The sequence below is a fragment of the Thalassophryne amazonica genome, chromosome 23 (assembly GCF_902500255.1).
Source record: "Thalassophryne amazonica chromosome 23, fThaAma1.1, whole genome shotgun sequence".
Lineage (NCBI taxonomy): Eukaryota > Metazoa > Chordata > Actinopteri > Batrachoidiformes > Batrachoididae > Thalassophryne > Thalassophryne amazonica.
Genome location: NC_047125.1, coordinates 4,418,665 through 4,439,536, shown reverse-complemented (window position 1 = coordinate 4,439,536; position 20,872 = coordinate 4,418,665). Strand labels below are relative to the sequence as shown.

At 42.6% G+C, this 20,872-nt stretch overlaps 1 protein-coding gene and 2 long non-coding RNA genes across 3 annotated transcripts in view; 1 reads left to right on the top strand and 2 right to left on the bottom strand.

Moving 5' to 3' along the window:
• The window catches only part of LOC117504818, a 3,434,143-nt gene that overhangs the window by 1,469,987 nt on the left and 1,943,284 nt on the right, over nt 1-20,872 (bottom strand). The window lies entirely within an intron of this gene.
• Nucleotides 3,959-19,675, top strand: LOC117504895. Its single transcript, XR_004558954.1, has 4 exons — nt 3,959-4,107; nt 6,523-6,533; nt 10,296-10,301; nt 19,665-19,675. It is a non-coding gene; the product is annotated as an uncharacterized LOC117504895 (long non-coding RNA).
• On the bottom strand, nt 4,120-5,129 carry LOC117504878. Its single transcript, XR_004558937.1, has 2 exons — nt 4,383-5,129; nt 4,120-4,193 (listed from the first exon to the last, which is right to left on the bottom strand). It is a non-coding gene; the product is annotated as an uncharacterized LOC117504878 (long non-coding RNA).

Genomic DNA, 20,872 nt, shown 5'->3' with positions numbered 1-20,872 from the left:
ACACACACACACACACACACACACACACACACACACACACAGTATGGAGAGAAACCATTTCATTGTTTACTTCATGAAAAGTTGGATCAAAGGATGGAGTGTTGTAAACACAGAAATGAAACCATGTTGCTGTTCTCTTTGGAAATTATTAATATCAAACAGCAAGTACAACAATGAACAAAGGTGGTTCCACGAAAACACACACACACGCACACACACACACACACACACACACACACACACACACACACACACACACACACACAGCATGTAGAGAAACCATGTCAGTGTTTGCTTCTTGAAAATCTTTGGAAATAATTAACATACAACAGGAAGTTGAGCATTCACACACACACACACACACACACACACACACACACACACACACACACACACACACACACACACACACACACACACACACACACACACACACACACACACACAGTGCATGTAGAGAAACCATTTCAGTGTTTGCATCAAGAAAAGTTCAAACAAAGGATGCAGTGTCAAACAGAAATACACACACACACACACACACACAGTATGTAGAGAAACCTTTTCATTGTTTGCTTCATGAAATGTTGGATCAAAGGATGGAGTGTTATCAGAACAGAAATAAAACCATTTTGCTGTTCTCTTTGGAAATTATTTGTATTTTCTATTTCTCTCTCTCTCTGTCTCTCTCTCTCTTTTACACACACAGACACACGCACATGCACAAGCACACGCACACGCACACGCACACACACACACACACACACACACACACACACACACACACACACACACAGTATGTAGACAAACCATTTCATTGTTTGCTTCAGGGAAAGTTGGATCAAAGGATGGAGTGTTATCAAAACAGAATTACAAACATTTTGCTCTTCTCTTTGGAAATTATTAAGATGAAACAGCAATTTGAGCATTCACACACACACACACACACACACACACACACACACACACACACACACACACACACACACACACACACACACACACACACACACACAGTATGTAGAGAAACCATTTCGTTGTTTGCTTCATGGAAAGTTGGATCAAAGGATGGAGTGTTATCAAAACAGAATTACAAACATTTTGCTGTTCTCTTTGGAAATTATTAAGATGAAACAGCAATTTGAGCATTCACACACACACACACACACACACACACACACACACACACACACACACACACACACACACACACACACACACACACACACACACACAGTGCATGTAGAGAAACCATTTCAGTGTTTGCATCAAGAAAAGTTCAAACAAAGGATGCAGTGTCAAACAGAAATACACACACACACACACACAGACACAGTATTTGGAGAAACCATTTCATTGGTTGCTTAATAACAACGTTAGGTGAAAGCACTTTGTGTCATCAAAACAGAAATGAAATCATTTTGCTGTTATCTTTGGAAATTATCAATATAAAGCACCAAGTCCAGCAATGAACAAAAGTGGTTCCATGAAAACACACACACACACACACACACACACACACACACACACACACACACACACACACACACACAGTATGTAGAGAAATCATTTCATTGTTTGCTTCATGAAAAGTTGGATCAAAGGATGGAGTGTTGTCAACACAGATAAGAAACCATTCTGCTGTTCTCTTTGGAAATTAATAATATCAAACAGCAAGTTCAACAATGAACAAAGGTGGTTCCATGAAAACAAACACACACACACACACACACACACACACACACACACACACACACACACACACACACACACACACACACACACACACACACACACACACAGTATGTAGAGAAACCATTTCATTGTTTGCTTCATGAAATGTTGGATCAAAGGATGGAGTGTTATCAAAACAGAAATAAAACCATTTTGCTGTTCTCTTTGAAAATTATTCAGATGAAACAGCAATTTGAGCATTCACACGCACGCACACACACACACACACACACACACACACACATACACACAGTATGGAGAGAAACCATTTCATTGTTTGCTTCATGAAAAGTTGGATCAAAGGATGAAGTGTTGTCAACACAAATGAAACCATTTTGCTGTTCTCTTATTTGTATTTTCTATTTCTCTCTCTCTGTCTCTGTCTCTCTCTCTCTCTTTTACACACACAGACACACGCACATGCACACACACACACACACGCCATGCGGCACCGCTGCGATTTGCAGAATTCCTCGGCACGTCGCAGCGCAAGGCAACGCTGTGATGAAGCCTCACAGGACATATTCTGGCATGCCCAGGCTCATCCATAATTTGTCGGATAATCACATGACTGAAAAACCACCGACAGCTGTCTGAACACCATCTCAAATCCTAGGATGTGGTGTGTCTGGAATGGACGTAATCCCCAATGCTGAAAAAAGTTCAAAAGTATTTCAAAGGGTGTTCCTCAGGGCTCAGTTTTAAACCCATGACTTGTTACAGTTTGTATAAACAGACTTGCTGTAGGAGCACCACATGTAAATCACACCTTTTATGTAGATGACACTGTAATTTAACACTCACAAAGATTTAACGTGATTCAAAGTCATTTATTTAAACATGATTAGATTTCAAACTAATAAAATTCCAGGACGTTTTCAGAGTTTTTTTTTTCATTATTTCCCACAATAAAGCTGCTGTTTGTCTTCTTTGCCACTGGGTGTCACTAGAACTTTGCAGAAGACCAGTTTGTCTTCACTGCTGTCCATCATTATTTTGGTCTCAGTTACGTGATGGTTGATTAATTTATTTCTTATAAACAAAACAAGGCCTGAAGTTGTTTCTGCTGTGAGTCAAATGTTGGAATTTAAAACTCATATGAAGAAAATATCAACAGATACGAACAAATGGAAAATCGATGACATGGAAAAATCATGATGTTGTTTGAAGAAGTCCAAGTCCAGCAAGCTGGGTTTTGGCACAGTGTGGGCTCTGACCGATTTCCAGATGTTGGTCTGGATTGTGTGGGAACACTGCAAAGTTAAGATTAGGCTTAAAACTTTCCTTTTTGCTAAAGCTTATAGTTAGGGCTGGATCAGGTGACCCTGAACCATCCCTTAGTTATGCTGCTATAGACGTAGACTGCTGGGGGGTTCCCATGATGCACTGTTTCATTCTCTTTTTGCTCTATATGCACCACTCTGCATTTAATCATTAGTGATCGATCTCTGCTCCCCTCCACAGCAAGTCTTTTTCCTGGTTCTCTCCCTCAGCCCCAACCAGTCCCAGCAGAAGACTGCCCCTCCCTGAGCCTGGTTCTGCTGGAGGTTTCTTCCTGTTAAAAGGGAGTTTTTCCTTCCCACTGTAGCCAAGTGCTTGCTCACAGGGGGTCGTTTTGACCGTTGGGGTTTTACATAATTATTGTATGGCCTTGCCTTACAATATAAAGCGCCTTGGGGCAACTGTTTGTTGTGATTTGGCGCTATATAAAAAAATTGATTGATTGATTGACTGCAAAGGCTAGTTGTACACAATGTCGCTGACACAGAACCAAAAACACGCCGGTGTCGGGATCATACGTCAGCCAGAAGGGGGCGCCAAAAATCATGTTAGTTTACAGCCACTGAGACGTCAAAGCCAAACGAGCTGGACATTTACTGTCCCAACACTCATGATTGAGTATTTGTGTCCACAGGAGGAGACTCTCCGTCCTACAGTCCACACAGAGGAAACAGGATCAGACCAGAACCTGAACCCAGCATACAGAGGTTCAGTGAACATGCAGAAGAAGGTGTGGAGGTGGATCAGAGAGTCAGAGGAGACTTCATAGAAGGACAGAGTGCCAGCAGGACAGTCCACAAACACTGAGACTCTGTGAGAGGATGAAGGGGAGCGAGGAAGGAGTGTTCCTCTGTTATTGTGACAGACAGAGTAACAAGAACCATCACAGCAGAACAGAGTCCAGGACTAATCATTACGTCCAAACACACAGTCCAACCTGTCTCCTTTCCTTCTGATTCTTCTGTAAGTCACTGATATAAAAACACCTCGTCTCCACTCAACCTCCCAGGAACAGCGACCAGTCAGACCAGTTGAAGACAGGACCTGAGGGCAAAGGTCAAATCTGTCTGGATGATCAGGGTATGATTGATCCTTGTCCACACAGTCCACCTTTGTGTTGTTTTTGGACAGTTTGAGTTTTCTGTTCACTGAGTTTGGATCCAGATAGAGTTCAGAGAAATCTGATGGAACAAAACAACACAGTTATCAATTAACAGTTCATCAATCAACACCACGACACAGTTATCAATCGATGGTTTGTAGCAGCCTTCATGTTGAACTCTGCTTCAGTGTCAGTAGGACTTGAATGAGTGATGTCACAGAGGGTGGTTTCTATGGAAACAGATGGATCAAAGTACAAAGACACTTACACTTCCTCAGACCTGGTCTCAGCCATCGGACTCCACCAGGATCCACCCTGAAAGGAGGAGGGGGCGGAGCAACACATGGTCTTTAATCATGGAAACATCAACATGACATTGATCTCATCCACACACTTTAGTTTTTCTCTTCTAACACACTCATAGCTCCAAATGGATCATTGATTATTGATCACCTCTAACTGTGCTGATCAGCAGCAAACAACAACTTTTGGCTTTTTCAGGTTTGAAGATTCTGGTTAAAATCTGTTGAAGTGGATTTAATCAATCAGGGCTCATCAACCGTGCTTCCGGAGGTCACCCGACTCTCCAGGCTCCACCCACTGCTCACTAAGTCAGGTGTGTTCAGCCAATCAGCTGCAGGCATTACATGTCCCTCATATTGGAGCAGATCCTCCAGAACTAAAACTACATGTTTCAAAGGTCATCAAGAACTAAATTTAGGTTTTATGTTTGAAAAATTTATTTCTTCCAGTTTTTATTGAAAAAATTCTGTTTTAAATTTGGTGCTTTTTCATTCCAGTTGGTGCAGAATGACGTCCACATTGATTTGGACCAATCAGCATGCAGTATTTGTAAGTGAACCCTTTGTAAGATGGCGGTGTCCACGAGTCCACAGATGGACCAGATCAGATTTTCTGTCTCAGAAAAATGTTTCACTCTTCACAGTTTCTCCAATCACAGCCACAGAAGCCTATAAGTCCTTCACAGCTGTCTGGGTGTCTTGGTGGCTTCCCTCACTCTCAGTCACTCAGTTTTTGAGAGCTGCCTGCTGCACACAGATTTACTCCACAGTATCAGACTGTTTGGATTTCTGAAGGATTGATGGAATGAAGTCTGAGAAAATGTTCATGTGTTCATCTCCAAAGAAAACTGGCTGTGAAACTAATGATTTACTGCAGAACCACCGATGGTACTTTAAGATTTTCTATCATCCAGAACAAGTGAACCTTTAATGGTCCAGAAGCTGAAAAACTGCAATCATTTGGAGACACAAACCTCAAACTTTGAATTCTTCAGCCTAAAAACTCCACAAACTTTTGTTGGAGCTCAGAGATGTTCCATGAAGAAGCTTTTCTGAAGCTCTTTCATGTGACATCTGTGAGGAAACACCAGACTGGACTCATCAGCTTGGGGGCAACTGTTTGTTGTGATTTGGCGCTATATAAGAAAAAAGTTGATTGATTGATTGATTGATCAGCTGTGGCTGCAGCAGGTCCAGACGGAGAACATGCAGGCAGCAGGTGATCTCCAGGAGCAGGTTGGTGACTCCTGCTTCAGAGAAATGAAGCTTTTTGTCTCTGTTCCTCTTTGAAACATGTGACTGAACAGACTGACAGTGAAAATGATCGATGACTGTTTTTGTTTGTCTTTGCACCAGAATGTGTGAACGACTAACAAATGATTTCCTCAAACACGTGAGCAGAACATACACACACGTATGTTAGAGGTCAGCTGACCATCAGCTGGATCTCTGTCACGTGTTCATGTCAAACAGGAATAATAAGTTGGCACAGAGAATTTGCTGAGTCACGTCTGCTCCAAAACCTGGGAGGAGATGGCGCGCAGCTTGATGATGAAACAAGACTGTGATAAATGTGACACACCACAGGACAAGATGCACTGAGCAGCAAGTTCTGGCTGCATGTGGACAGTTTGGACTTCAGAATCTAAAAACCCACACAGATGAACTGTGTGGTTGTGTGTTTGTTTGTGCTCAGCAAAATCTCTGCTTTTATCTTCACAGTGCATCAGCACGTTAAAGACTGCTGAAAGCAGACTCATTCTGTTGTTTCATAAAGTGCCGAGAATCATCCACATCAGTGATTCCTGAGGATCATGGCAGATCAGCAAAAATCTCACCACTATTTCCATTTGAACATGTGCTAATTGAACAGAGACTTAATTTCTCTGATTTTAAAGTGAAAATCTTTCTTGTTTTGAATCGTCTCTGCAGGTTATCTGGCTGTAATCTGTCAGAGAGAAGCTGTGAAGTTCTGTCTTCAGTTCTCAGCTCTCAGTCCTCCAGTCTGACAGAACTGGACCTGAGTCAGAACCGGCTGCAGGATTCAGGAGTGAAGCTGCTGTCTGCTGGACTGGAGAGTCCACACTGTCACCTGGAGACTCTCAGGTCAGGATTTAGTTTCTGCTTCAATTCAATTTCAATTTCCTTTAAATAGTGCCAAATCGCAACAGAGTTGCCTCAAGGCACTTCACACAGGTAAGGTCTAACCTTACCAACCCCCAGAGCAACAATGGTAAGGAAAAACTCCCTCTGAGGAAGAAACCTCAAGCAGAGCAGACTCAAAGGGGTGACCTTCTGCTTGGGCCATGCTACAAACATAAATTACAGAACAATTCACAGAACAATTCATGGACGAATATACAAGAATTGCTGTTGGTGCACAGGACAGGAGGGTCACCAACACAAATACAACTCCCATCTTTGGATGGAGCTGCACCTTAAACAGAGAGAAAAAACAGAATCAGGCATCAGAAAGACAAAAAATACTGTATAATTTGCGAGCATTAATCAACAAGAAAAACAGAAGAAATACTAAGGTAATCACCGGCCTCTAGCCCTAAGCTCCACTAAAAGACCCAGAATTTAGGTAAAGTTGAGGCCGTGCCTTAAAAGAGTAAAAAGCGCAAATCAAAACTGTACCAGTATGCTAGCCATATGAAAGGGAAAATAAGTCTGGATTTGAAAGTCTCCACAGAATCTGATTGTTGTATTGATGCAGGAAGACCATTCCACAGAACAGGGGCATGATAAGAGAAAGTTCTGTGACCCGCAGACTTCTTATTCACCTTAGGGACACAAAGTAGTCCTGCACTCTGAGAACGTAAAGCCCGGGCTGGTACTTAAGGTTTAACTAGGTCAGCTAGGTTGAGAGGTGCCAGTCCATGATAATTTTATAGGTTAGTAGCAGAATCTTAAAATCTGATCTCACTGGGACAGGAAGCCAGTGAGGAGATGCCAAAATGGGTGTAATGTGGTCGAACTTTCTGCTTCGTGTCAAAAGTCTGGCTGCAGCATTTTGAACCAATTGGAGAGCCCTAATGCTAGACTGCGGTAAACCAGAAAATAGGACATTGCAGTAGTCCAATCTAGAAGAGATAAACGCATGGATCAGGATCTTAGCATCAGCTATAGACAGGATGGGATGAATCTTCGCTATATTTTGTCGGTGGAAGAAAGCAGTCCTAGTAATATTTCTAATGTGGAGACCAAAGGACAACGAAGGATCAAAAATTAACCCAAGGTTCCTCACTTTGTCAGTGTGATGTATGACACACGAGTCTAAGCTGAGTGTTAACTGGTCAAATTGATGCCGATGTCTCACTGGACCAAGAACCATCATTGCAGTCTTATCAGAGTTTAAAGTAGGAAGTTTCTAGACATGGATACTAAAACAGCAGATGAGGAACAAACATTAGCAGATTTTATGAAAAAGACATTAACACAGAAAGAGATAACTTAAACACATTTACTGCCGAATAATTTTGATCTTCCACAGGACGGCCTTCCAGTAGTCCAGCCAGGAGACTGGGTGTCATCAGAGTGATTAAGAGGAAGAACTGGTCCAGTCCTCGTTGCACTATTAGGTGAGGTTGGTTAACAACACTGTATCCTAGCAAACATGACTGAACTAGAGCAGACCCCGGAGCGGGGCATGATAAACAGAGGGGAAATGTTGGAGTTATTCGGTAGATACACTGTTTTATTTTATCATGCATGTTTTGTGTTCTCTCTGCTCTGATAAAGTGTATTGTACTGGTTGTGATGGGTGAGGTTACTTAAGATATGTGACATGACGTGTTTCTGCAAGTTGTGGTATTTCTGTGTGTACGCTAAGCTCTTTTTCAGGACATGTGAAGATGACTCAGGCAGGATGCAGCCGTAAGCGGAGCAGTGAGATAAAGAATAGAGAATTGAATGTTCCAACCACAGTGTGATTATGATACATTAGTCCTTGTGTCAGAAGAAGTGTGATTAATCGTTAGATGTCTTAAACACATCTTAATCGAGCCCAAGATTAAAAGGTTCTGAACGTCCTGAATGTATTGTGCAATCAGCGGTTTCTGCGGCAACAGCTCACGCGCTATCACTCTTCCCCTCAGGAGCTGTACCGCCCATGTATGTAGGGAAGTCCTAAATAAAAAGAGCGGGAGCGCAGGCCAGACTTTAGTGTAGCTTTGGTGTACAGCCTGACTGCACTCCTCGCGAGCTTAAATTGAATTCTATCTCTCACTTGTTTTAAGGCCTGGTTGTCTCTTCCTCTTATCAAAGATACAGTATTCTAAACCCGACAAATAGACATGTTGATGGTTGGAGGAAGTAACTAATGAAAATAACTCAGACAGAACAATCGGAGAGAAAGAGTCTAACCAAATACCGGCATCACCGAAAGCAGCCAAAGATAACGATACGTCTTTGGGATGGTTATGAGTAATTTTTTCTCTAATAGTTAAAATTTTATTAGCAAAGAAAGTCATGAAGTCATTACTAGTTAAAGTTAAAGGAATACTCGGCTCAATAGAGCTCTGACTCTTTATCAGCCTGGCTACAGTGCTGAAAAGAAACCTGGGGTTGTTCTTATTTTCTTCAATTAGTGATGAGTAGTAAGATGTCCTAGCTTTACGGAGGGCTTTTTTATAGAGCAACAGACTCTTTTTCCAGGCTAAGTGAAGATCTTCTAAATTAGTGAGATGCCATTTCCTCTCCAACTTACGGGTTATCTGCTTTAACCTGCGAGTTTGTGAGTTATACCACGGAGTCAGGCACTTCTGATTTAAAGCTCTCTTTTTCAGAGGAGATACAGCATCCAAAGTTGTCTTCAATGAGGATGTAAAACTATTGACGAGATACTCTATCTCACTTACAGAGTTTAGGTAGCTACTCTGCACTGTGTTGGTATATGGCATTAGAGGACATAAAGAAGGGATCATATCCTTAAACCTAGTTACAGCGCTTTCTGAAGACTTCTAGTGTAATGAAACTTATTCCCCACTGCTGGGTAGTCCATCAGAGTAAATGTAAATGTTATTAAGAAATGATCAGACAGAAGGGAGTTTTCAGGGAATACTGTAAGTCTTCAATTTCCATACCATAAGTCAGAACAAGATCTAAGATATTATTAAAGTGGTGGGTGGACTCATTCTATTTTGAGCAAAGCCAATTGAGTCTAATAATAGATTAAATGCAGTGTTGAGGCTGTCATTCTCAGCAACAGCAGGAGAATGACTAAAGCAGGAGACACCAACTCTGATCCCAGAGATAACCTGATGTGAACATTTTCCTTACGTACCTGCTGCAACCAGCTGATGTGTGTGTGTGAGAGAGAGAGAGACAGCGAGAGAATGTCCATAACATTCATCCATTCATTCATTCATCTTCTTCTACTTAGTCCAATTAAGGGTCGCGGGGGGCTGGAGCCTATCACAGCAGCCATAGAGCATGAGGCGGGGTACACCCAGGACAGGACGCCAGTCTGACGCAGGGCCACAAACAGACAAACAAACACAGACACACCCACACACACCTACGGACAATTTAAAGATTCCATCCACCTAACCCGCATGTCTTTGGAAGTGGGAGGAAACCGGAGCACCCGGAGGAAACCCACACAAACACGGGGAGAACATGCAAACTCATCACAGAAATACCACGGGAATTGAACCCACGACCTCCTCGCTGTGATGGCAACAGTGCTAACCACTAATCCACCGTGCTGGCTGTTCATAACATGTTCAAGTAAAAGTAAGAAGGTGTTAAAATAAAATAAGGGTTCTGAACTAACATGGTCAGTGATCAGGAAGAGAAAAGCAGACAATGAGACACTGTCTCCATTTTGTGGCAAATTAATGGGACAATTTAATTTACGATAAGACATTGCACAGAATGATGTTACCCCCCCCCCCCCCCCCCCACACACACACACACAAAATGACTAATCCATGACCACCATCTCATATCTCATCTCATATTATGTAACAAACTTATTACTATGTATCATCCCTACCAATTCCAAAGCTCTGTTTAAAAAAAACAACCACCTTCTTAGCCTTGATGGACTTTGTTGAACAAATAACCAATGCAATTGAAAATGAGCAAAATACCTTAGGTTTTTTTTTTTTTATTTACAGAAAGCATTTGATACCACAGACCACACTTTACTATTACATAAATTACAGAAATATAGTATTAGGGGATTGGCACGATTGGATTACCAGCTAAATTACAAACACATTTTTTGTGAAATGAAAATTGTAAAATCCGAGGAAAATTCGCAGGGGGTCTGGTGCCTTGTGGGGCCCCCAGAAACAAAATACATTTTCATCTACTGATAAATTTTTCAACATCTCCTGGAAGAAAAATCTCAAAATTAGTGCATATTTAAATTATCCTAGATTCAACCTTTCATTTGAATCATCACTGATCATGTTGAAATAACAGAATATGACGTGGAAGTAGGACCTGGTATGATTTCCTTTTAATTGTAAACCAAATGACTGCATAACTCAGAACAATTAAATGACATGAATTCATGAAGACTGAAAAGACTGTTAACCATGTCAAAAACCACAGCTAAAGATTGTAGAATATTGTAAAATAGGGTAAAATATCATAACATATATTATAGTAAAAAGCCACACATTCCTGTAAATCCTCTCAAGCCACAATGTCATTTTCCTATGAAAAAAGTCTACATTAATAAAAACTAATTTACATTGTTGTGTAAATTCATGTAGCCTAAATTAATTCAAGCCCCAATGTATTTTTGTCAATGAAAAAAATGTCTAGATTAATGAAAGAAAAAAAAAAGCACATCATCTTTTCTGAAATCTTGTTTTGAACAGCACCATGTTTATTTTCCAGAGAGAGAAAAAAAATTCGTACCAGTTCGCTTTTCCCGTTTATCTTTAAGGTGTTGTGATGAAGCCAGCAACAATTCCACGGATTCTTGTCCTTATCACACTTTTTCAAACCGTCTTCTCGCCATTTTTGCCTGTCTGATGTTGCTCTGTGACACAGACAGCTGCAAAATTCTTCTTTAAAAACTTGAAAGTTCTAAAAGTTTTGCGAGTCCACATGCTAAGTTTAGCTAAGCTTCGCACAGGAGCCACACAGTGTCACCACAGCAACCAACCAGCTGTCAGGCTTTGAGTGGCTTTTTCCTCCGCGAATCCGAGGAAAATGATATGTATCTGTAACACACATATCAGTGTCCCGGGACTTATAAAACTTGCATGATGTCGTAAAAAAAAAACGCTTTGCGATAAGAATTTTAAAAATCAGTAACGATCACGATTAATGAGTACAAGACTAACCCCCCCACGATGAAATCCGCAGAATCCTGCAGATCCGCAGAGTTTTCACAGCCCTGAAAACAGGTATCAGTGTGTTCAAATCAATAAGACAGAATTTTTCAGAATTTTGGAAGATTACATGTTGTGTACCTCAAGGTTCAGTGCTTGGTCCATTGCTGTTTTCTTTTATACATTAATGATCTGTCATTTATAAGTCTCTGAATTGTTTTTATTTGCTGATGATATGACTGTGTTCTGTAATGGGGATCATTTGGGTCAGCTTTTGGACATGGTGGGGAAGGAATTACAGAATTTAAAGAATGGTTTGATTAAAAAAAAAAAACTATCACATCATCTTGGTAAAACAAAGTGTATTATATTTGGAATAAGCCCAGGAATTCAAGTAGGAGCTTTACAATACATTAGAGCCCGACCAATATATCGACTGGCCAATATAAGCCCTTTTCAAAGTACTCACTATCGGCCGAAATTTTGCCAATAGAACGCCGATCATTTCTCATACAGAACAGTACTGAATAATGTTTGTGTTGGAAATGTAAATGTCCTTGCACAGTTTGGTCCAGTAGCTGGAGCTCTGACTCCATTCAACTGAGAGCTGCTTACACCCCTGTTTAAATGTGTCATCACTGGCCCCGTTGTTCGCCATCACCCTGCACTGACTCGGTGACAAAAGCACTACAGTAAGTTTATAAGGATGTTGTTTGTAATAACTTTGCGATTACATTCACCCACATTCTCCTGTTTCAGTTCATGTTGGGAAAGTGTAGGACACGGACCAAACAGGGGGGCGTAACTGAACGGACAATGGAAGGAGTTAAATTAGAACCACTTCATGTGTTGAATGTCACAACAAACACAGCAGATTACAGAATGTAGACAAGTCAATTAATAAGGTGTGTGTGGGCAGGCTCGAGATAGGAGACGCCCGTCTGGAGACGAACCGGAACCACACGATTTCCACTGCCACCGAACCCGAGGGATACTGGAGCCGCCAAGTCCCGAAGTCCCCAGGTGGCCACCGTCACAGCGTGTCGGATCTGGTACTGCTGGCAGAAAGCAAAGACAGTCAAGGGTGGGTGTGTGAACACCCAGTAACAATCCTGGTGGGAATTCCACCTCACCTCTCACTCTATAACTTGCAGAGTACTGTAGTGATTCCTCAGGGGAAAAGAGTGCCTTCCAGCGCTCTCTCAGCTTCCACCGACAGAGGTACCGGTACTCCTGCAAACACTCACAATATACAAATAATATTGTAACACAACGGCTGAGGATATTACCTCTTGAAGAAGATGATATCTCGGCAATGTGGTGGAGGTGTCTTCTGCTTTTATTCCAGATGTGAGTAGATGATTAGTGACAGCTGTCATGGATGATGAGTGACAGCTGTCACCACGGCTTGTTCCTGGAGGCGGCAGCGCCCTCTCGTGCCTGAAGCCCGCATTTCAGGCAGGGCGCCCTCTGGTGGTGGGCCAGCAGTACCTCCTCTTCTGGCGGCCCACACAACAGTTCAACTAAGTTTGATTAACACAGTTTATGTAGTAATATGTCAAATGTGCTTCATTGCGTCGGTCACACTTTTTATTAAGCTCACGTTGTCTAGACCTTATTCTAGCATGAAAAACTTTGGTTTACTGCTAAGAGGTTGAAACATTCAGATTCACTGGTCGTACCTGAAGGGTTCTGGGAATTATTGCCGTTTGCCATTAACCCTCTGGGGCTGACGCTGTCATATACGATTGCTGGGACCAAGCTTTACTAATCTGTAAATAACATTTTTATGATATGAGATAGAAACTTACTTTTTTTGCTGAAAAGTTAACTCCAGGGACTTTCGATCCACCATGGCCATCTTGGTACTCCTCATAGAAGATGTGTGATGATGTGCACAATGTGAGTGTCCAATCAGAACTGGTTCTCCGTCACATGGTTTTCCAAAATCCAATCATAGGGCAGATTTACCTCACGTGATATGGCAAACATTGTTTTCAGGAGTGATATCTTATGAGTTGGAACGTTTGAATAGCCCCGTAACTGCTCCAATTGCATTTTTTGCGTTTTTTTGAACTTGAAAATTCTTCTCTGTTATAAAGTTAATCAATATGAGGACAAAGCTTCAGCTTTTAGCTCATACCTTTTTTGTCAAGGGTCCAAAAAAAAAAAAACATTTTATTTATTTCATAATAATAATAATAATATCGGCTGATTTATCAGCTATCAGCAAATCAGCCGATTTATTGATTATCTGCATTTTTTCATCCAAATTTTCGATATCGCCATCAGCCTCAAAAAATCCATTCGGACTCTACAATACATGACGGTGAAACTGAAATTTCTTGCAGTTGTTATTGATGATGAATGAAGTTGGAAAACAACTTAAACTTATGTTTAATACACAATGTCAAAATCCATTGCAATTCTATAAAAAACAAGATTTCTTCTCTTAATACTCATTACTTTGTTATGCATTGATAGTTCCATATGACATATTGTACTGAGGTCTGGGGGAAACACATAAAATAATTCAATTCAGCAGATACAGAGCGGCTCGGAGAAAAAAAAAAGCATAAAATGTCTTTTGTAAAGCTCAGTGCAGGTGTGCTGTCACTGTGCTTTAAGAGGTGAGGACGAGTCGTAGCTGTTGCAGAACAACGCGGATGAAAAGCTCACAGCTCGCTTAAAGTGTGTAGCTTTGTCGAATTCGACCCCCTGCCCACAGACCAAGTTTAATTCTGCTTTCGACCATAATGCAAAAATAATAGATAATAGTAACGCACAATGACCTGATTACTGATTTGGAAAGATTAACGCATTAGATTATCGTTACTAAAAAAAAGTGGTCAGATTAGACCGGCATCACTGCCTAATCAGACAAGGATATCTACGTTAAAGAGGGGGGCTTCGAGCAGTGGCATACATTTAACCCTTTATGTGCCATAATAATGGAGGCAGCGGTTTTATTGGTCGTGATTACACAGTAGGGGGCTATATATTGGTAGGGACGTGACCCTAGCGTCCCTACCCAAAATTACGCCCTAGGATTAAACAGATTAAGGAGTTGTTACTGTCACTTAAGGACGGCCCACAACTGCTGAGAGTGCAGTGCGCTCCGAGTACCGATGGACAGGCGACACCCCACTGAAACACCAGATCATTTCCAACGTGACAGCTTTGTTGATCCGGGACCTCGTTCTGACTTTCACAAAAAGGCAGAAGATGTGGACATCAGCACTTTTTCAGCACATTCTACGTTACAGGAGGTTTTTTTTTTCATGGAAAAAGAAAGCCGAGGGAGTGCCACCGTGCCGCTCTTGACACGGCACAAAACAACCTCAGTGTTGGTCTCTCAGGACGGCTTCAGGTGGCTTTCAGACGGACTTCGGTTGTTTCCAGTCGTGTGAATATCCGATTGTGATTGTGCATGAGCTGGCATGCCAGAACATGTCCTGGAGGCTTCATCACGACGTTCTTTTTCCCCATGCAGCTCCGCCGCGACAGCACGGAATTCCTCCGCCTTTGTTCCTCTTTCCATGACAAAAACTGGAGCACTGTCTTGATCCAGTATGTCATCTGACTAGCACAGGAATTGTGAAAATGACGTGGACATCAGCACTTTGAGCTTCACTCATTTTCACCAATGAAAAGTTAATAGTTTTCATTGGAACTTTTTCGAAACTACACACTGTTTACAAGCCTCAGTGTAACAGGAAGTGGGTGAAAAGTGTTTTGTAATTGCAATTAATATGTCGTGCTTGGGACTCCGATGAGCGCGGTCGTATCTTCCACTCTCCTTTGGGTGTTTTGTCTGTGAGGCTGCCAGCCCTGCTCCTCTGGAAAATGGCAAAATGGATCTGATCAAGTGGTCTCTGAACGCAATTGATACTATTTTTTCCACAAGACACTCGTGAGCGGATGGACCCGACCTGTCCATGCCGGGACCATGTGGGGGGTTACGTGATGGACAACTGGCAGATGGTGGCAAGTCAGTGCCTGTACACGTTGTCTGTGGAGGACGTTGAAGATGTTTACTATTTGGAGCTGTGGTGACTGGGTTTCGCTGTGTGGAGCGGCCACAGCACTGGTCTACAGAAAATTAAGAAGGTGGAGGTGGCATTAATCGGCCCGTCAAGGCGCCCCACATGATGGATTCGATTGGAAGGGCAGTGCCAGCTCAGTCGGCAGGTGTCAACGCATGTGGAATCCATCTCGGGGGAGAATGGTTGCACTGGAAAACCGCTTTGATCGTCTGTACGACCACATCTCTCCTCTATTCAGATGTATTGGGAGCCACTCTGAAGCTTCAGACTGTGGAATCTGCCAGGCGTCTGTAATCTGGATATCATTGGTTTCCAAACACCAGCTGTCCTTCAAGGCCGCTGGGATAAACTCCTCCCCCCGAGGAACACCTCCTGATAGCCTCGCTCCTCGTCTCCCCCTCCCCCCCCGTTCCCCCCCTTCCTCCCTCCCTTCCCAGTCCTAAGATGTTGACTGTGGGACCTTGAGACTCTGGTGACTGATTCAGGACTGGGATCCCCCCCAGGATGGACAGATAAGGCCTGTCGATGGCGCATCACGTGCGGCCTTCGGGCTGTCTGTCTGGACACTGGACCACTCTCTGCCCTCCCTCCCTCCCTACGGCAGGCATCGTGCTCTCTCAAGCTGGTCTGGTGGCGCGACTTACAGTTGCAGCGGCCTTCACCCACTTTACCTCAATCGGATGACGGACTGCTTCAATTTTAGTGCACATAAACAATGTCAAATGTATGTGTGTCTTTAATTTGATCTGTGCCATATTATGGTAAACAAGTAGTAATTGTGGATTAATTGCTGTATCTTGTCTGATGGTAATTGGAATTTAAATATAATTGCCCTTTTTTGGGATCATAAAGTTGTCTGAAGTCTGAAGTAGTGCTGGGTTGAAAAGATCGATTCCCATTTTTTTTTAATCGATTTTTAATCCCACAGATCGATTCATACATCAAAGATCCATTATACAACACACACACACACACACACACACAACACATCTACGAGGTATCTTATAAACTAACTGGCGGTTTTATAAAAAAAAACTATATGGATTTGATTGACATGCAATTACACCAATCATGCTTTGAACCCTCTGTGCGCAATGCGTGAGTTTTTTCACGCGTGTCGGTGACGTCATTTCCCTGTGGGCAGGCCTTGAGGTGAGATGTGGTCACGCCCCTCTCGGCTGAATTCCTTTGTTTCACACGCTGCTCGAGACGCGCGCGCGTTGCTTTATCAAACTTTTTTCTGGACCTGTGAGGAAATTTGGAAATTCACCTGGTTTTTCGGTGAACAGTTTAACGGCTGATGAGAGATTATGGGGTGTTTCTGTCGCTGTAAGGACTTCCCACGGAGCGGGACGTCCTGCAGCGCTTCCCAGGTGCCATCATTGGCCTGTTTCAAGCTGAAATCATCCTAATTTTAAGGCTCCTGTTGACCCAGGACGTCGTGAGAGAACAGAGAAGATTCAGAAGAGGCCGGCATGAGGAGTTTATGCGGACATTCTACTGTTTAAGGACATTTTGTAATGAAAGACGTGCGCGCAAATTTGCCAAGTCATTTCCGTGACGACTCGGTGAATCTGTGTGCGCCGCGACAGGAAAAACACCTCCGTGTTGAAAACCATTTGTAAAATTCAGGCGGCTTTTGATGGCTTTCAACAAGTGAGTAACTGAGAAATTGTTTAACAGCTTGGGCATGTTCCAACTTGCCCGTTAAGGTTTCCAACGGAAGTGTTTTCCTGTCGCGACCCCCGCAGTCAGGTCCGGCCCGACATGCGACTCTGCCCGCACGTTGGGCTGCATTTATATAGCGCTGGGAGGGAGAGGGTGCGTGAGGGAGATTCCTGAATGCAGGCGCGACACGTTACAGTCTGACAACCATCAGGGCACAGCGAGCGCGGAGCAGAGAGAGGATTTTAACCCGAGTGAACATGTTAAAAAAAAAACGTGAAGCTGCTTTTACTTCTAGCTTCTAGCTAGAGTACTAACGGGGACTAGAAGGAGAGAGCATATTTCACCCATATTGGCCTCTCTTCATTGGCTTCCTGTTAATTCTAGAATAGAATTTAAAATTCTTCTTCTTACTTATAAGGTTTTGAATAATCAGGTCCCATCTTATCTTAGGGACCTCATAGTACCATATCCCCAATAGGGCGCTTCGCTCTCAGACTGCAGGCTTACTTGTAGTTCCTAGGGTTTGTAAGAGTAGAATGGGAGGCAGAGCCTTCAGCTTTCAGGCTCCTCTCCTGTGGAACCAGCTCCCAATTCAGATCAGGGAGACAGACACCCTCTCTACTTTTAAGATTAGGCTTAAAACTTTCCTTTTTGCTAAAGCTTATAGTTAGGGCTGGATCAGGTGACCCTGAACCATCCCTTAGTTATGCTGCTATAGACTTAGACTGCCCGGGGGTTCCCATGATGCACTGAGTGTTTCTTTCTCTTTTTGCTCTGTATGCACCACTCTGCATTTAATCATTAGTGATTGATCTCTGCTCCCCTCCACAGCATGTCTTTTTCTTGGTTCTCTCCCTCAGCCCCAACCAGTCCCAGCAGAAGACTGCCCCTCCCTGAGCCTGGTTCTGCTGGAGGTTTCTTCCTGTTAAAAGGGAGTTTTTCCTTCCCACTGTCGCCAAGTGCTTGCTCACAGGGGGTCGTTTTGACCTTTGGGGTTTTTACGTAATTATTGTATGGCCTTGCCTTACAATATAAAGCGCCTTGGGGCAACTGTTTGTTGTGATTTGGCGCTATATAAATAAAATTGATGAATTGATGACTTCTCTCTGAACTTTCTCTAAAGGTGTGATTCTGCCGTTACCGTCCTGTTCACACCATGTGCACGTCGTATGCTGAATTTATGAGATCATGAGATGAAATAAACGGTCAAATAGCATTAAAAACATATTTTAAAAAATGACAATATATGAATTAACTGATCCACAAAAAAAAAAAAAAAAAAAAAAACCCTGACATGGAGAAGCTGTGGTGATGTTCAGATGCACAGATCACAAAAAGCAGGTGAGAACTCTGAACTTTAACAGCTGTTATTTTCCAAAGGTATTTATTTGTTCAATCTTGAGCTTAATGTAGTGTTTAAGCACAAAACGTGACTGATGAGGAGAAACAATTTCAGAAATGCAACAGAAACAACCACAATTCAGAAAAAGTTGGGACTGTATGTTAGAGGTGCACCGATCGATCGGCCACCGATCATTATCGGCCGGTCACGCCTTGATCGGTTTGATCGGTGATCGGCAAATGTGCCGATCAAAGGACCGATCACAACAGTGCAGCAGTAGCGCTTGGTGTGTTTGACAGGAAAATGATAATTTCTCTACATTGATTACAGACCTTGCAGCGGGTTCGTGATCAACTTTTCTGCAGCGCTGCTTTGCTCTGAACCTTGAACCAATCGAACCAGTGGTTCGCAGATTGAAGCAATGCTTCGAGCTTGTTGCTTCGTTTATACTTTCTTTCTTTCGCTTAATTTTCCCCCGGTAAACCCTAAAGAGCATACGTCTGTGAGTATTATTTACCTTTTCTATGTTAAACCGACCTGTTATGGTCTTCTGAAACAGTTGATAGATGTATTTTATAACTTAAAAACGGGAGCAATGCTAACGCGTTAGCATGTCTATGGCATTTTCAATGTTAAACGTTAGCATTACGCATTTGCAGCTGTCATCACGTTCGGGTGCATTTGTTTTCAAATTGTAATATTTCTTAAATTTATTTTTGTTTATATATTAATAATCTAATTGTCATGGACTGGGATGTTTGGCTGGCTCTGTGTTTTTTTTTTTTTTTGTCTCTCCCACCAGGTGGCATGCGTTTAGATCTGAGTGGCTGATTAATCTGTGGCTGAGTTTGAGGACCTCACCTGAAGCCCATCATCACCTGAAGCTCATCACAGCCTGATCAGGAATGTCAGCTGTAGCTCATCTTTCCTGATCAAGGGATGCTGCATTTAAACCCTGAATACACAGTGAATGATTGCCAGGCAGAGTACCCGTGTTACTAATTGCTCTTCTGTATGTTCGACGGAACTGTCAGCCATATGGTGGGCGTTAGAGTAGGTACAAAGTAACAGACCTTCTGAGTTTCATATTTATTCTGATTCGGAGTTCGGGAGGAGCTCGTCCTGACCTCGTGCTAGAGTTTCTGTCTTGCCTCCATCGCGTTGTCAGCTGGCTGTTGTGTAACCTTCACTTGGATTCCTGGGCACTCTGGCATTTTAGGTAATGAGATTGCAGATTCATTGGCCAAAGAGTCCCTTCTGAAAAATAAAGTTGATGCTAATCCCTTTGGGAAAGGTTGATTGTTTTAGTATTTTAAAGAGTTGAGTGATCAGAAGTGGCAAAAGCAGTGGGAGAGTGAGTCGGTAGGGCGGCACTATTTTATGTGTCAGCCTTCGATTAAAAATAAGAGACTCCTCTCCTCATCCTGTCGTAAGGATCAAGTCAAATTGATTAGATTGAGACTGGGGCATTGTGGGTTGGCAGCATATTTAAAAGTGATTGGAAAACATCCAGATGGGTTGTGTCAGTGTGGTCAGTTGGAAAGTGTTCATGTTTTTAATGTGCTGTCCTATGTATTCTAGTGATAAGCAGAAATTGTTTAAAGACTTGTCAGACTGTGGATTGACTGAGTTTTCTTTTAGGTCAATTTTTTTCTGAGGGCAGTTACTCGCATTTAGTGGACAAAGCTGTGATTAAGTTCCTCCATTCCACCAACCTCTATTTGAGAGTCTAACAAAGTATTTAACTATTACCTGTGGGGGCAGCATTATGCTACACCAGCGTATAGCCTGCCGGAATCTATTAGAAGAAGAAGAAGAATGATTGCCAGAGACCCGACTTTGTGACCAACCTTGTCGCATCAGATGCTGAAGCCTCTCCAGGTTTGACGCCACGATTCTGGGGAGAGGATTGGTGAGGTCTGACGCCATTCAGCACAGTTCCTGAGGTATTTTGGTTTCTGTGATTCTCATTAATTAAAGCCAGTAAAGTTGGCGTTCCCTCGCGCCTCTCTGTGTTGAGCTGCTGTGCTAATTGTTTAATCAGCTTCTAACTGCAGTTAATATTTGAACTTGGTGGTTCCGCACCTGCGGGGAGAATGCTG